The following is an 18995-nucleotide window of genomic DNA, read 5'->3' on the forward strand; positions in this document are numbered from 1 at the left end:
AAATTTATCGTTGGGATCAGAATGGAAATCCTCTGCAGGGAATTAACGAGGATTAAGTTCTCCACGAAAAATAATTTTCTTTCTAATTTTTTTTAAATATCAACTAACATAAATCACATAGACAATTGGAATTTAAAGAGATTACTTCATTTTTTTTCTAAGTCAAAACAAATAATTATCTATCAAACTATTCATATATTTTAGTATCTTGTTTGATTGGCTAAATATATTTGGTTAAGTTCTCTAGCCACTCGCCATGAAAACAGGTTGTCCCAGAATTCATTACAAAATATTCTTGTCTTAGCAACTGTCATGGAAGTTGCAAATCTTGCAGAATTTTTCTTTCCATATTTACATTATTAAGAGAATATGTTTTGTTGAGATGTTTGCCTTTTCTAGAACTATGCTAATTTATTATGTGAATTGTTTGCTTCCTCCGTTATGCTATTTAAGCTGAAGTTGCATTTGTTGCTAGGGTTGCCACATATGTTTGAAAGAAGTTTGAGTTGAAGCAATTTTATGTTTGCGTATGTGACTATTGTTCTTGTGAGTAGTTTGTTAAAGACTACACTCGTTCCAACTATATTGCACTACTTTAGGGGAGACTAAAGTTGATTCAATTGAGAAGGAAATTCTCATTTTAGGGGTGCCTAAGTTTCTAATTCACAAGAAAAAGAGGAAAGATAACTTGAAGTGATCAAAAGAAGGAGTATCACATTGTAACGCCCCAAAAATGAAGATAATTAACTCCAAAATTATCTTAATTTTTTGAGCTTCCATTTGAGTAACCTTGGTAAGCTAATGAAATTAAATTAATATTTTGTTAATTTAATTTTGGATCTATTTGGAGTTTCTTTAAAGGTTCAATTGGCTAATTCTTGAAGATTTACATCTTGAGTTTTTCCTAATCAATGTTGAATTGGTTTCAACCCCAATTTTTAGAAAGTTAATTAATTTGGGAGAATTTTGGATGTTAGCCAATTGCTAATTTCATTAATTAAGATACTGAAATTTCCTTTTATGATTAGGATCAAGTTAATTAGAGAATTTCTATGAAGTACTTTGTTTGGCTAAAATCTCCAGGTAAGAGATTCTCCTACTAGACCTTCAAACTGAATTTAAGAGACCGCATGTAATTATGATTATGCATTGATGATAGTTAAAATGCATAACTTGATTCTATTGATAATGACTGTCATTATATTGATGATTGATGATGATGACTGATATTATGTTAATGACTGGTAGTATGTTGATGTTAATGCATGATATATTAATCACATTATTAAGGACGTTAAGATTAATATTCATGTCTTGTTTATGATGTTTATGATATGTTACATGCTATGGATGTTATGGATGAGCGTTGTGTTAACTTTATCTATTAGAGTCGTAACAACATGGGTGTTCCTCGAGATTACCACCTTTTTATGACTGTGTAGTTCAACAGGATCACCAGTCCAATATGACATAGACATGATTACGAGTGATTCGACGGGGTCACTCACAGCCGGATTGTCTTAGTGTTTCCTTCGGGTACACTAAAGACCAGTTTGTCCTAGGTGTTCCTTTGGGTTCACCGAAGACCAGATATGTTCCTACGAGATCACAGATTGCACGTGTTTGGAAACGTGTCAGTTGAGGGGTACTTCTTTACAGGACTCTAATGGAAAGTTAACAGACACCTAGCGGGACTAGTAGTGGGTCCCTTACTGAGTATATGTTTATACTCACTCTTTATATGTTTAATATTTCAGGCAAAGGTAAGGGTAGAGGAAAGCTGGCGAGCCACAGAGAAAGATTCGTGACATGTCATATGGGGACTCAGTTTTGCTTTCGCGTCTATGTATCAGTGTTTCAGTAATATGTTTTTAATGAAAATTTAGTTTTCCTCTAAAAAAAAGTGTCTCTTATTATTATTTATTTTTAGTAATGACCTTAGCTTAGTATAAAGAGTTGGGTCGTTACACACATACTTGGGGGAGCTTAAGTCATTCACCACTAATAGCTACACACTTAGGTGGAGCCTCAGTCCTAAAGAGAGGAAGTTTCACATTTAGGGAAGCCTAGGTGTTGATCATTAAGTTAGCTCTATGGTTGTCATTGTAATCTCGAAAGCATAAAGATAAGTACAACTTTGTTATTGCTTGACTCTATTATATTAATGGGTTATCTTTCCTAAGCACACTGCTCTATAGACGTACGTAAGTGTCATATCACTAAACTGGTTACCAATTCTATGTGTTGTTATTGTTTCTCTCTTTATTATTTTTACTACTATCTCTGTACTTGCTAGAACGTGTGATGACTCCTAGAAATACAATTTAGTGTAGCATTTTAGGTAGGCTAATGAAGCCTTAACGCATAAAAAGGGAAGAAAACATGCAGTAAAATAGATAAAATAGAGTTCCCCATCTACTTCCTCTCAGTGTAAAAGGAAAAATCAGAGCCAACAAGAAGTATGAGAAATCATTCTCGGTGGCTTGCCTAAATTCCCTGTATCTTTATTTGTAGTTTATTTGTTTGTGTTTGTAATATAAACTTCATGGTCGAAAGGCCTAAAGCGGCAATTACAAATGCAATACATTTATGGTTCCATTCTTTCATTTTCTTATCTCGCCATTTCATTTACCAGTACAAGAAATCGAGGTTCACTCGACACACGAAACTCTGTCGGGATAAAAGAAGTCAGGAAACATGGATTACGCCATAAGGGGAGAGTTGGCAGAGTGAATCTTTTTCGACATTGGGCTCATGACGTCGGGCAAAGGCTAACCATCCCCGATGCTATACGCATAACCGCCAGGAAAAAGGAAAGATTTAAATAATAATTTACTTTTCCCCAACACCATGCATACATACATCAGGAATGGGTCCATTATTCTCGATGTGGACATTTAAGGCGTTGGGAAAAGGAAAATAATATTTAATTATTTCCTTTTCCCCGACGTTTATGTCTATGGCATTGGAGATGGTTAGCCTTTGCCCGACGTGGCCATGCATGACATCGGGAGAAAGGGAACAATTAATAATAATTCCCTTTCCCCTGACTTCAATTGCATGGCATCGAAAAATGGGTATTTATTCCTGACGCCATTAGTATCGCGTCGGGATTAATATGGATTATAATTCCCGACACAATACTTATGGTGTCGAGAATAGGGCATTCTCCCAACATTTCGTTGTGCATCGAAAGTCCTCCGATTAAAAAATCCTCTTTTAGTTATGCATTTCGCAGAATTGAAAGATAAGGAAATAATTGCGAGAGAGATAGCGAAGGAGAGAACCTTACCGGTGCACCATGCTCGCTGCCGTCCTTGTCCCACCGTTCGTCATCGTCTGCCGCCACCGCTCTTTATTTCGGTAAGTAGTTTAGTTAGTTATTGTTTTGTTTTAGTTTTGGTTTAGTTAATGAGTTTTAGATTTATATTTTGAATTAGTTTTTTGATCTAGATTTCAAATTATTTTTTGGATTTAGATTTTGAATTAGTTTTAGGTTTTAATATTGAACTTGAATTTGAAGTGTTTTTAGGATTTAAGATTGAAGGTGACATTGAATTTGAATTTGAATTTAAAAATTGGAAAATTTGTGGGGGGTTATATTGAATTTGAGGAGGAGGGGGTTTTGATATTGATTTTGAGGAGGAGGGTGTAATGATTTTAATATTTTAGATGACCCTCTACCCACTCGCACTCCGAGGAGACGTTAGCACTTTCAGAACTTAGAGTTAGATAGATATGTACAGTAGAATGAGAAGATTCTAATATCAATCGCCCTAAGAGCGGATAAGCCAATCTCACCATATGTCGTTCGATTCAGCAATACCAACGGTGTTTTAATGCGAGATACATTTCCTGTCTGCTGCCTTAAGTGGGCTGATGTTCCTCTAGAGTACATTGAGGTCGTCAAGGATGGCCTACATGTAAGTTTATAAATTACCTTACATATATGTTAAACCTACATATACAAAATCCTAATTTGTATGTTATTTTCTTCTGTAGTAGTGGTTCGTGCTTGATTTCACAGATCAAGCGCACTTACTCGATTTGTTGAACATCAAATGCTCAGCATGTGGAAAGAGTTCAGGTGAGACAACCATAGACATTTCAAGAAGTTTAGTGATCTTGAAGAAGCACGTGCCAACCAACCATATAGATTGGTTAATCATGTGGAAGATTGACACTTCCTCTACGATCACTACTGACTTGACAATTTCAGGTGATTTACATCTTCTAATTTTACTTCACGTTACTTCATTTTTGTTTTTTGTATGTAATATTTTGATTGTTTGCATGTAGGAGCAATCAATGTTGACAAGGATGATCTAAACGATCGTTTACCATTGTCAACACAATCGTTTACCATGATCTACATGATCGTTTACCATGGTCCACACTATTGCTTAAATTTGAAGTCTTTTTTCATTGTTTAAAAAGAGCTACACGATCATGTTGATATGATCAAAATGATCGCTTACCATAATCGACACGATCGTTAGATTTGAAGTTTTTAGTGATCATTTACATTGAACTACACGATCGCTTACCATAATCCATACAATCGTTTTCCATTATCAACGCACAATAGTTTGCCTTGGTCAACATGATCGTTAAATTTGAAGTCTTTTTTTCCATCGTTAGAAAAGAACTACACGATGCTTTAGATGAAGATTACTCGCACGCACGTGTGACCGATTAATCGGGTGTTAATTTGGGCTTTTTCCGTATTTTCCATTACAGGGTTATGGGTTTTTTTGTTTTCAAAATTTTTCTATTCGATATAAATATTTTATCGGTTTTTTATATTTTTTAAAAAATCCAATTAAAATTGAATATAATATAATTCTATATGCGAAATTTAGATATTTATAATGTCCAGGTTTGTAGTTGTTTTTTTCCTTTGAGGGAGATTTAAAAAAACATAGAAAATTAAGTATGGGATCTTTTCAAAAATATAAAAAAGCAGTAAAATATTTACAATTTATAGAACAATTCCGAAAACGGAAAAAGCCTAGAGGCCTATCGTGTAAAATACCAAAAATGTTCTGTTAACCACGCCGTCAACAATGCGCGTGTAATATATTTTCGATCGTTTAGATTTGGTTATTGTTTGGTAAACAATTATTTAGATATGGCTACAATTTATCTTTACAATTCCATCGTTTAATTTTGTTACATGATCGTTTAATTTGGTTATGCGATCGTTTAGATTTAGGGATCAAAATCTAAATGATTCTTTTTTAAAAATTTGGTACACGATTTTTTTAATTCTTTTGGTATACGATCATTTAGATTTCTCTAAACGATGATTTAATTTTTTTACAAGATCGTTTACATTTGGCTACTCCAATCAAAATGATTTTTTTTCAAGATTCTTTATACACGATATTTTATTTTTTTACTCGATCATTTAATTTGGTTACATTGGTTACATGATCATTTAGATTTGATCGTTTAGATTTGGAGACCTAAATCTAAATGAATTTTTAATTCTTTTGGTGCACGATCATTTATATTTCTCTAAACAATGATTTATTTTTTTTTATACGATCGTTTACATTTGGCTACTCCAATCCAAATGATTTTTTTCAAGATTCTTTATACACGATCTTTTCTTTTTTTTACACGGTCGTTTAGTTTTTTTAAACGATCGTTTACATTTGGCTACTCCAATTTAAATGATTTTTTCAAGATTCTTTGTACACGATCTTTTATTTTTTTTACACGATAGTTTACATTTGGCTACTCCAATCTAAATGATTTTTTTTCAAGATTCTTTATACACGATCTTTTTTTTTTTTACACGATCGTTTAGTTTTTCTAAACAATCGTTTACATTTGGCTACTCCAATCTAAATGATATTTTTTCAAGATTCTTTATGCACAATCTTGCATTTTCTTTACACGATCGTTTACATTTGGATACTCCAATTTAAATGAATTTTTTTCCAAGATTCTTTATACACGATCTTTTAGATTTTGCTATTTTTTTCATAGTCATTTAGATTTGGTTAACCAAATGTAAACGACATAAAACAATGAGGAAAAGAAGAAAGGCAATGGAAAGAAATATCAGTGAAAAAAAAAAGAAGAGGAAAAGTAGAAAGACGATGAAAGAAATCGAAAAAAAAAGAGGAAAATAAGAAAGATAGATTAAATGACGTAAATAAAGAATTGAAAAATAAGAAAGATGATGGAAAGAAATTACAGAAAAGAAAAGAAGAAGAAAGAAGAGAGAGGATAAAAGAAATCACATGAGGAAGATAAAAGAAATCGCAGGAGGAAGACGATTTTATCGCGAGGAAGAGAAGAAAGATGGAAGGGCAAACCTGGAATATTTAAAAAATGGCCAACTTTATGAGCTTTGGTACACAAGCCGTAAATAATTTGGTATTTTGTTACATTTACGAAAGTTTCCCATTAAATATCTTCTGATCAATATAACACATGCTGATATCCAAAGGAATTTAAAAAGGATGTTCAAACTTCAGAATTTTGTTACTTAAATGAAACAATTGGTTTGGATATCAAAATACTTATATTCTACGTTTTTGAAATATTATTGATTGAATATCAATATACTTACATTTTATATTTATATTTCTTTAATTGCTTATTTATGATGAATTAAATTCCATAATCACAATGTTAGTCAAACCTTTCTTGAAAATTATAAATTGGATCGAGTTAAGTTCTTAAAATTTAAAGGTTTTAACTCCTAAGACCTAAAATGGTATGTCATTGTTGAATAAGAAATTTTAGAACCAATTACATATCTCCATGTCATTTACTAAAATAATTGTATTTGGGATTAACTAAAAATTGACATGTGTCCCAAATTAAATTTAAAGACAAATTGAACAATTTTAATGATGTCACATGTCTTTATTATGACAATTGGATCAGATTAATTATTTTGGTTCAATTAAATATTATTTACTTGGGCTAAAATTCAATTAAGCCAAAAAATAAGCTTAATTTAGCCCAAAATTAAATATGACTCAAATCCATGTGATTGAGCCCATGAGTACGGTCCATGGACTAGACCAGGCTCAAGTCGGAAACTCTATAAATACAGAAGTTCTCTTCATTTGTGAAAAGAAAAATTTTGGACTTCAGAAGGCCTAGAGAGAATTCTCCCAAGAGATAGAAGACTCCTCAACTCCTGAAGTTGAATACCCTCGAAGATTGAAGCTCCTTTGAAGATACAAACTTTCTTTAAAGACTCCAACTTCAAGAACACCCTCAAAGAATGAAGCTCCTTTGAAGATACAAGCTTTCTTCCAAGACTCCAACTTCAAGAACATCACATGCTTCGCTTCCTCAAATCAAGCGTAAGCATCCACCAGAGAGAGAATCAGAGGATCAAATTATAGAGATCGAACCATATCGCATCAAATCAACGTAAATACAACATCAACAGAAGTTCAACTCCACAAATCAAAAATTTCTTCAAAAATCTCGTGAACAAATTGGCACGCCTAGTGGGACCTCTCTACCTCTTATCTCTCTCTCGTCATTCAAATCTACAAGAAAATCAATGACATCAAAGAAGACTGCATCCAAATCTTCTGTTGCAAGCGACGCTTACACAGGACCCATCACCGGCAGTCGTTCTAAGGGAATCACTCAAGAGCAGGATCAAGGTTCTAACGTTGCTCAGAGAATTCTCAAGCAATTGATGGAGTCTCCTAAAGCTGGAATTGTCCTAAAAGAAAATCGTTTATATGATAATTCTGATTCTGCCTCTAACAAGTCAAAGAAAAAAGCACACCATGATGTGATGTCTGCCATGATGGTTGATATAACAGCTAAGGCCATGGCAGAGATGGAGAGGAAAGTTAACTTCCTGATGAAGGTTGTGGAGAAACGATATCATGAAATCACAGCTTTAAGAGAGCAGATGCAAATTCGTGAAACTACTGAGTTAAGTCAAACTCCTGTTGTTAAAGCTACTGATAAAGGGAATAATGTGGTGCAGGAAAACCAACCACAACAACAATCAGTTTCTGTTGCTTCTCTCTCAGTTTAGCAGCTACAGGATATGATCGCGAATTCCATTAGAGCTCAGTATGGAGGATCTCCGGAAACTTCTTTCATGTACTCTAAGTCGTACACCAAGAGAATCGACAACTTGAGAATGCCACTTGGGTACCAACCTCCAAAATTCCAACAATTCGATGGAAAGGTTAACCTAAAGCAGCATATCGCCCACTTTGTCGAAACATGTGAGAATGCAGGATCAAGAGGAGACCAGCTTGTCAGGCAATTCGTTCGAAGCTTGAAAGGAAATGCTTTCAAGTGGTACACCGATCTGCAACCAGAAGTCATTGACAGTTGGGAACAGTTAGAAAAGGAGTTCCTCAACTGTTTATGTAGCACCAAACGTACCGTGAGCATGATGGAGCTTACAAATACCAAACAGTGGAAGGGAGAGCCAGTCATCAATTATATAAACTGATGAAGAGCTCTAAGTCTTGACTACAAAGATCGACTCACCGAACTGTCAACTGTAGAAATGTGAACCCAAGGCATGCATTGGGGACTCCTCTACATTCTACAAGGAATAAAGCGACGCACATTTGAAGAATTAGCAACTCGCGCTCATGATATGGAATTGAGCATCGCCGCAGAAACTAAGGATTTTCTTATTCCTAAAGTAAGAAAAGATAAGAAGGAGACGAAGAGTGCTGAAAAGGTAGTGAAGAGCACTGCGAAGGGAAAGCCTCTCCCGACGCCTATTAAGCGTCGGCATAGCCTGCGCCAGGAAAGAGGCATTCCCGACGCAAGCTATGCCGGCGCACCTCCCGACGTCGGGAAATACTCTTTCCCGACGTTTTTTTCCCAACGTTTCTTTACGTCGGGAATTCCTTTTTATATATTTTTTTAATATTTTGTTTCTACTTTTTTCCTTATAAGATTTTGCTCAAACATTCACAATGATGTTCAGATTGTTGAAAAAAAATTTCTGACGTTTTGGATTAAATTAAAACAAATTGAATATAAATTAAAATAAATTAAGAAATATACAAACACAAATTAAAAAAATAAAATTAAAATTAATAGTACGAATAAGTTCACTACAATAAATATAGTTCTCAAAATAGAAAAAACATAAACATAAGAAAAAGTCTTCCAACGAGGTGCGTATGCGCGTCATTCTACACCTTCGGTCCTAAAAATGATATAAAAATAACTAAATTTAGTACATAATCATATATTTGCAAAAACTTAAAAATAATAGAGACATATACGTACCGCAGAGCTAGGGATCATGTGGTGGTCCCTGTTGTGCACGAGTAAATTCTTCTATCATCTTTTTCATACTTTCCACTTATGAAGCTAATACTTGGTGATTTCTATCTTGTACTTCAATCCGTTCCAAAGCTTCTTGAAGTTTAGCTTGTAATTCAATCTCTTTTTCTGTGAACTGCGAACAAGATGTCGACGAACTGCTTGCACTCGTCGTTCTACGGGCCTTCGGCTTGGGTCCCCAACCAAGGCCTTTTGAGTAGCCTGGTCGTCTACCCAACACCTGATCGCATATCTCATCCTCAGAGAGTGGCTGACTACCCTCTGGGGTAGGCTGGGATTGGAGTTCCAGCATTTGATTCTGCAACAAATTTAAAAACTATGTTAGGTAACACGCAAAAATATATAATGAAAGTGGATAATTAATAAGGGCATAACTTACATGCGCATCCTCGGCGGCCTGCGACACGAATGTCCCAGCTCGAACGTGTGTTTCCCGAAACACTTCCACACGATCGACCGGCTCCCCTTTTCTTTCAGCGAGCTCATACTGTCGTTGTAGAAACGACTTGGACCCGTTACTATGATTGTAAGGATGCTTCTGTCTAGCAGCCTTGTTCGTCCGTGATTGCTCCTACATTAAAACAATTATATTGTTTATTTCCCATACATATTAAAACTTGTTATCATAATTAATCATGACAAATACCTGGAATGCACGGCTGATATAATGGTCGCAGAGGAAGTGTCAATCCTCATCACGTCCAACCAATGCGTTTGGTGGGTTGGCACGAGCCTCCTCCGGGTCGCTGTACTTTTTGAAATGTCTATGACAGTCGGCCCGGAACTCTTTAAAGGTCATGAGCATCTGATGCTCAACAAACCTGTTCATCGCTTGATCATTGAAATCAAGCACAAACAATCGCTACACATTACAAACACAACACATTAGATTGGTTAAAGTTAGATATGTTTCAAATGAAATCATATATAAATGTGTAGTGCATTTAATTACCTGGAGGTCGCCCTTGACGACCTCAATGTATTCTCTCCCAACGTCCGCCCACTTAAGACAACGGACGGGAAATGTCTTTCGCACGCACACGCCTATCGCCTGGCTGAAGCGAACGGCGTGCGGAGAAATAGGCTTCTCCGCTCCAGGGGCGATCGTCATCGAAATGCGTCCATTTATTGCAACGTGGCGCTCTAACTCCAAGAGTCGAGACTGCGCACGTCCCCTAGGAGTCGGAGTCGCTTGTTGAGAAGAAGACTCTGCTCAATAAATCGATAATAACATATAAAGTTAGAAAAAAGAACATGAAATATTTGTAAGTTAAAATGAAGAAAATTCTTAGACTCACCCGTATTGTCGCCCACAGATGATGACCCTCCCACGATGTTATTATCTAAATCGTCCTCAAACTGGAGGAACATATCGTCCGTCTCCATAAAATTTGATCGTCGATATGACATAATGGCTATGGACATAGAAAACAAACATTTTCAATTTAACTTAAACCTCCCTCTCCCTAGATAAGTAGTAATTCCATTTCATAATAATTAATTAATCTATCCTACTACCACAAAAACAACAAAAGATTCGATGATAGAAAGAATGGACATAACATGGATATAAAAATAGTGTGGATACATTCAATTGTAAGTTTATAAAAAGATATGTAAATTAATAAATGAAGATTCAATTTAATCTGAAACCAGTTAAAAGGTCTGTAAAATAAAATCTATCATGAATAAATTATAAAAACTAATTAATATATGGTGGCTTTTAATTAGTTTTAATTAAATAACAGAACTTTAATAACACAACTTTTATTCTATTATATATTATTAAAAACTAATTACATACCACATGTATTATTATGTACATGTTATCAATATTAATGACTTGTTCTCTCATCTCATCAACTTCTCTCTCTAATCTGAATTAATCTTTAAATTAATCTCATATTATTTAGAAAATAAATTAAATTATTGAGAACATTATATTGTGCTTTTTTAAGATCTAAAAATAGAAACCAGGGTGATTTAGCACAAATGTCAAATTGTATTGGACTTTGTTTGATAATAATTTGTTATCGTTTCTTAAATTTATGTTTATTTTGATCTCTTATGTTATTTATGTTTGAGTTTTTGAATGTTTAATCAAATTTTAATGGCATAAATCAGTTAATTTAAAAATTACTATAGACATTTAAAGTCTTAAATTTTTTAAAAATAGGATTAAAATAAAATGATTTAGTTACAATTATACATATAATGCAAATGTATATTGAATACATCAATTGTTTTTAATTATTTCTTTTAAAAAGAATTATTAGAAACTAAAATAACGTTTAGTACGGAAAAATTAAGTAAAATTTACTTTTTAGTATCCAAGGTTTGACGAGTAGGAGTCTTTCGTCTTTTGTGTTTTAATAATGTCTTTGTTTCACAACTATTTTCTGTTTTATTTCTCTAGAGAGATGAATTTTAGAAAACGTTCAATCACAATAAAAGTATAATAATGGAGGTTTTTTTTTTTCTTGCTTCAATTTCTATTCATTCTTTTGTTTATTTTATTCTATTTTATTTTTACTCAATCTCTAAATTTTACCCAATTCCTTATCATGCGATTTTGTAGAATATTAAACAATATTTTTGTTCTATAGGTTTTCATGAAAAGCAATGGTCCATTTCACAATGGTTTTCATTGTTTTCAAATTTTCAATTTTAAATTATGATTTTCCCAATTCTTAAACAAACACTCATTTCAAATCAAGTTTTTTAAAAACCATTTTCTTTTCGCTTTCATAACTCAAATATATAGTAATAGAAAGTTAATTATGCCAAAACACAGAGATGGACGGCGGCGGAACAACAGCAGAACAACGTTGTTAATCTAAACTAATTTTCATAAAAAAAAACCCCTAAACTAATTTTCATAAAAAAAAACCCTAAAACATAAACTTAAACTAAATAAATTTTCATATTTCACTTACCTAAAGTGGCAGACGACGGCGAGGGACAATGGCGAGGGAGGGTGGCGACGGACGGCGGCGGAACAACGGCAGAAATCGCGACGACTTCTTCTCCTTTCTTTTCTCCTCTCGGTTTCGGTTCTGTAATTTACAGAATTCAAACGAATTTAAAGGGGATTTCCCGACGCCACTTCACGGCATCGGGAAATCCCTCAAAATGCGTCGAGAAAAGGGGAATTCCCAACGCTCATTAAACCCTTTTCCCGACGTTTCATGCAGCGTCGGGAAAAACCCCTATTCCCGACGCCGCTCCCGACGCACTGTTCACGGCGTCGGGAATAGTTCGTTTTTTAAAATTAATTTACCCTTTTCCCGACGTATTCTTGCCGACGCCTTCGTGGTGCGTCGGGAAAGATTGTTTTCCCGACGCATCTCCCGACGCGTTGTTGACGACGTCGGGAAAGCCCTTATTCCCGATGTTCTTTATGCCGACGTGCTTTTCGGCGTCGGGAATGCTCCATTTTCTTGTAGTATATCTACGTGCTATGCAAAAAGTATTTGATGATATGCTACATAAGTATGTCGAGTGCTATGTTGATGACCTTGTGGTCAAATCCAAGAGACGACAAGACCATTTGAAGGATCTAAAATTTGTGTTTGACCGTTTGCGAAAATATCAGCTGAGGATGAACCCTCTCAAATGCGCGTTCGGTGTGACTTCAGGAAAGTTTCTTGGCTTCATTGTAAGGCATCGAGGGATTGAGATAGACCAATTTAAGATTGATGCCATTTAGAAGATGCCAAGGCCAAAGAGTTTGCATGACCTAAGAAGTCTTCAGGGACGATTGGCTTACATTCGAAGGTTCATCTCCATCCCGGCCGGTCGGTGCCAACCTTTACAAAAGTTGATGAGAAAAGGAGAAAATTTTATGTAGGATGAGGCTTGTCAGAATGCTTTTGATAGTGTAAAGAAATATTTGCTTAATCCCCTAGTATTAGGAGCTCCAATACCTGTCAAGCCATTAATATTGTACATTACTGCATAGGAAAGGTCTCTAGACACATTGTTGGCGCAAGAGGAGGAGAAGGGAAAGGAACATGCTCTTTACTATCTAAGTAGAACCTTAGTTGGGGTCGAAGTTAACTATTCTCCCATTGAGAAAATGTGCCTTGCACTTTTCTTTGCCATCGATAAGTTGAGGCATTATATGTAGGCCTTCACGGTCCATCTAGTAGCAAAGGTGGATCCTATAAAGTATGTTCTGTCTAGGTCGATTATCTTGAGACATTTAACGAGAGCAAAGAATGAATCAGTCGGGAAAAAGCGAAGCGAGAAGCAAGAGTCTGCCGTCTTTCATTCATACCTTCCTTCTTCATTGACTTCTCTGGAAAGCAGGGAGAGAGAGCGCAGTGGCTTAATAGGAGGGGTTCAGGAGCCTCGTTGTGCCTGCTGAGGCTCTTGCTTTTCTTTCAGAAGGAGAGGCCTCCCTAATAAGGGTTCAGCAAGTGGCTGATGAAGAAGATCTTTCGGAATAGGAATTAGACCTACTCCAACAATACGACATTGTCTATATTTTCCAAAAGACGATAAAAGGACAAGCGTTGGCAGACTTTTTGGCAAACCACCCAATTCCTTCAGATTGGAAGTTATGTGAAGACTTGCCAGACGATGAAGTTTTCTTCACGGAAGTTATGGAACCTTGGACTATGTATTTTGATGGCGTAGCGCGAAGAAGTAGTGGGGGCAGACATCATCCTCATTTCTCCTGAGAAATATATGTGTCTTATAGCTTTGTGCTCACTGACCTGTGCTCAAACAATGTGGTTGAATATCAAGCCTTGATAATTGGCCTTCAAATGGCATTAGAGATCGGAGTATCACTCATAGAAATTTACGGTGATTCAAAGATGATAATCAATCAGCTATCGCTTCAGTATGATGTGAAACATGAAGACTTGAAGCCATACTTCATTTATGCTCGATAATTAATGAAAATGTTTGACAGTGTAATGCTGGAGCATGTCCTTGAAACAAAAAACAAGAGAGCAGACGCATTGGCAAATTTTGCCACTGTTTTGATGATGTCGGATAATGTAGCTCTAAATATACCACATTGTCAACGATGGATTATGCCTCCAATTTTACCTGAGTGTCAGGAAGTGATCGTAACGACATCCCATTTGATTGATGAAGAAGATTGGCGTCAACCCATCATAGAGTATCTTGAACATGGAATGCTTTTAAAGGATTCTCGTCATAAAACTAAGGTACGAAGAAGGGCTGCACACTTCATTTATTACAAGGGAACCTTATATCGTCGTTCTCCTGAAGGGCTCTTCATTCAATGTCTTGAAAAGGAAGAGTCGATAAACGCTCTAAAGGAAGCACATGTAGGCGTTTGTGGAGCACATCAATTGGGACCGAAGCTTCAATTTCAGTTGAGAAGAATTGGCTATTATTGGCCTAAGATGGTTCAAGATTCAATGGACTATGCAAAGAAGTGTGAAGCTTGTCAATACCATGCAAACTTCATACATCAACCTCTAGAGCCTCTACATCTAATTGTGGCTTCTTGGTCGTTCGAGGCTTGAGGACTTGATCTGGTTGCCCTATTACATCGAAATCATGAGCAGGACATTATTATATCCTTGCAGCGACAAATTATTTCTTAAAGTGGGCAGAGGCCATTCCCTTGAGAGAGGCTAAGAAAGAGAACGTGGCGAACTTCATTCGTACCCATATCATCTATCGATATGGTATTCCTCACCGGATCGTGACAAATAATGGAAGACAATTCTCCAATAGCATGATAGATAAATTATGTGAAAAGTTCAAGTTCAAGAAATACAAGTCATCTATCTATAATGCAGCTGTGAATGGCCTAGCAGAAGCATTCAATAAAACATTATGCAATCTTTTGAAGAAAATTGTCTCCAAGTCGAAGAGGGATTGGCAAGAAAGAATCGGTGAAGCATTGTGGGCTTATTGAACCACCCATCGCACTCCTACAAGGGTTACACTATACTCGCTCCTTTATAGTGTATAGGTTGTCCTTCCCCTTGAAAGAGAAATCCCATCGTTAAGAATGACAATGAAAGAGGGGTTGACTACCGAAGGCAATGTCAAGTTACGTCTTCAAGAGTTAGAAGCACTTGATGAAAAGCAATTAGAAGCTCAGCAAGCGTTGGAATGTTACCAAGCGAGAATGTTTAAAGCTTTTGATAATCACGTTAAACCTCGCTCCTTTCAGGTTGGTGATCTAGTACTTGCTGTAAGAAGTCGATCATCACAACGAGGCATACAGGAAAGAAGTTCACACCTAAATGGGATGGACTTTACATTGTCAAAGAAGTTTATACAAATGGCGCATACAAGATTATTGATCGAGTTGGATTAAAAGTTGGCCCAATCAACGACAAGTTTCTCAAGAAATTTTATGCTTAACGTCATTATCCAGTAAAAAAAAATCAATTGAACTACGTTATGACTTGATCCCTATGTTATAAAAAGGGTACGTAGACAGTTTAAAGTTCACTTTAAGTTCAGTCACATGTAAAAAAAATCATGTTGCATTGTCATCTCATATGTAAGAATTGGGGAATCTCCACAGGTAATTTGGGAAGAATAGAGTTGTTGTCTAAGCATGACCAATGATCTGCAAAAGAGCCAGCCTGTGGCTTCTCCACAAAGAGACTAAGTCCATCTTCCCTTGGTTGATTTCTATCAAAAAATACTACAAGGTGTCGAACTCCAGACAAGAATTGTTCTGTGAAGTTAACCATCATTCTGTAAAATAAGATCACCAGAAGCAAGTTAGTGCTGATGACATGGTCGTGGAACAAAGAATATATGAAAGCAAAGTGGACGGGGAATGGTGCCATGATAGAGTTTCATCGTCTATCATGAACAAACCCTAAGAAACAGGAGGGCGCCATGACAGAGTTGCATCGTCTATCATGAACAAATCCTAAGAAACTAGATGGCGTCATGATAGAGTTGCATCGTCTATCATGAACAAACCCTAAGAAATAGGAGGACGTCATGATAGAGACTCATCGGCTATCATAAATAAACCCTAAGAAACCGGAGGGCGTCATGATAGAGATTCATCGGATATCATGAACAAACCCTAAGAAACCAGAGGGCGTCATGATAGAGTTGCATCATCTATCATGAACAAACCCTAAGAAATAGGAGGGCGTCATGATAGAGACTGATCGACTATCATGAACAAACCCTAAGAAACCGAAGGGCGTCATGATATAGTTGCATCATTTATCATGAACAAACCTTAAGAAACATGAGGGCGTCATGATAGAGACTCATCGACTATCATGAACAAACCCTAAGAAACCGGAAGGCGTCATGATAGAGTTGTATCGTCTATCATGAACAAACCCTAAGAAATAGGAGGGCGTCATGATAGAGACTCATCGGCTAACATGAACAAACCCTAAAAAATCGGAGGGTGTCATGATAAAGTTGCATCGTCTATCATGAACAAACTCTAAGAAACAAAAGGGCGTCATGATAGAGACTCATCGACTATCATGAACAAACCCTAAGAAACAGGAGGAGTCAAGATAAAGTTGCATCGTCTATCATGAACAAACCCTAAGAAATAGAAGGGCGTCATGATAGAGACTCATCGACTATCATGAACAAATCCTAAGAAACCGGATGACGTCATGATAGAGACTCATCAGCTATCATGAACAAACCCTAAGAAACCACAAGTTGACAGTAAAAAAGTAGGATGTCGAGGAGACTGTAACCTCATATATACTTGCATGGGACCTTCAAAGGCTTGCAAAAAAAGAGAAAAAAGAAGAGGGAGGAGAGAAGTTGTTTCTCTCATACTTTTGTTCTGCTTGATGAGGAAAGAATGATCAAGGTATTGGTCTATTCATAAGGCTAATAAGTCCAATTCCTAAGAGGATTTGAAATGATTAAATAATAAAATAAAATTAAAATTGAATTATCTTATGTTATTTTATCTTGGAATAAAATCTCGGAATTCACTTTTGAGATATTTAAACATATTTTAATAATTTAATTTCTTAAATAAAATTAAAGTTCAATTATCTTGTGTTATTTTATTTTAGAATAAAATCTCAAATTTCACTTTTGAGATATTTAAACATATTTTAATGATATAACATTTTAAATAAAATTAAAATTTAATTATCTTATGTTATTTTGGGAATAAAATCTGAAATTCCACTTTGTGATAAGCAAGTATATTTAAATATTTTAAAATTTAGATTTTACCCTCATTTTTATCTCAAATTTAAATTGGAGTCATAAATCTAACTTTATCCTAAGATTGAGATCTCGTATTTATCTCAAAATTAGATTTGGTCATTTTATCCCAAAATTAAAATTGGTCATTCCAAATTCTTGTGTATCTGAGGAAAAATTAGGGTATACTAGAAATCTCATCTTTGTATCAAATTAAAATATGGTTCCAAGTTTGATATATAAAAAAAGTCAATCAACAAATTTTTATCCTCAAATCAAAGTAAGTTGGGGATAAAACCTTAAACTTTTCTCAAATTAAGGATTGACCATATTCCAACCTTTATTTCAAATTTAAATCAAACTCATGTACTAGATTCATAATTTGATTAATTTGATTTGTCAAATTGAGCAAAAAAAGAAAAAAAAAAAACCAGGGCTTGTATTTAGACTTTAAATTTATCTTTTCGAGATTCACGCTCCCATACAAGTGCATAAATCTCGAAAGGGGCATTTGTTGAATAAAAGTTTTTCGAACCAATTACAAATCGCCATGTCATTTACGAAAATAATTGTATTTAGGATTAACTAAAAATTGGCATGTGTCCCAAATTAAACTTAAAGACAAATTGGACAATTTTAATGATGTCACATGTCTTTATTATGACAATTGGATCATATTAATTATTTTGGTTCAATTAAATATTATTTACTTGGCTAAAATTCAACTAAGCAAAAAAATAAGCTTAATTTATCCCAAAATTAAATATTACTCAAATCCATGTGATCGAGCCCATGGTATAGTCTTTGGACCAGACCAGACTCAAGTCCATAAAAGCCCATCAGAAAACTCTATAAATAGAGGAGTTCTCTTCATTTGTGAAAAGGAAAATTTTTAACTTCAGAAGATGTAGAGAGAATTCTCTCAAGAGATAGAAGTCTCCTCAACTCTTGAAGTTGAATACCCTTGAAGATTGAAGCTCCTTTGAAAATACAAGCTTTCTTCCAAGACTCAAACTTCAAGAGCACCCTCGAAGATTGAAGCTCATTTGAAGATACAAGCTTTCTTCCAAGACTCCAAATTGAAGAACACCCTCAAAGATTGAAACTCCTTTGAAGATACAAGCTTTCTTCCAAGACTCCAACTTCAAGAACATCAAGTGTTTCGCTTCCTCAAATCAAGCGTAAGCATTCAGCCGAGAGAGAATTAGAGGATCAAATTCTAGAGATCGAACCACATCGCTTCAAATCAACGTAAATACAACATCAACACAAGTTCAACTCCACGAATCAAATTTCTTCGGAAATCTCGTGTGAACAATCATATTACAAGATGAACACAAACTTCCCAATTTTTTCAAAAATATCTTAAATGAACTTAAGGAAAGTGGGCCAGGATTAACATTTCCATTTATTAAATATTCTATATAAATATGGTATGTGATTAATTCTATTATGTTAATATTATAATCAAAATTACCCTTTAATTATCTTTCTTTTGGTGGTTTTGTTCAAAATTCATCCCT

The 18995-nt window shown here is 35.2% G+C and overlaps 1 long non-coding RNA gene across 1 annotated transcript; it reads right to left on the reverse strand.

Moving 5' to 3' along the window:
• Window positions 1-9075: 9075 nt before the first annotated feature.
• Window positions 9076-10754, reverse strand: LOC127148641 (uncharacterized). Its single transcript, XR_007819731.1, has 6 exons — window positions 10614-10754; window positions 10268-10524; window positions 9962-10177; window positions 9695-9886; window positions 9259-9613; window positions 9076-9175 (listed from the first exon to the last, which is right to left on the reverse strand). It is a non-coding gene; the product is annotated as an uncharacterized LOC127148641 (long non-coding RNA).
• Window positions 10755-18995: the final 8241 nt, after the last annotated feature.

Source organism: Cucumis melo, chromosome 3, assembly GCF_025177605.1.
Source record: "Cucumis melo cultivar AY chromosome 3, USDA_Cmelo_AY_1.0, whole genome shotgun sequence".
NCBI lineage: Eukaryota > Viridiplantae > Streptophyta > Magnoliopsida > Cucurbitales > Cucurbitaceae > Cucumis > Cucumis melo.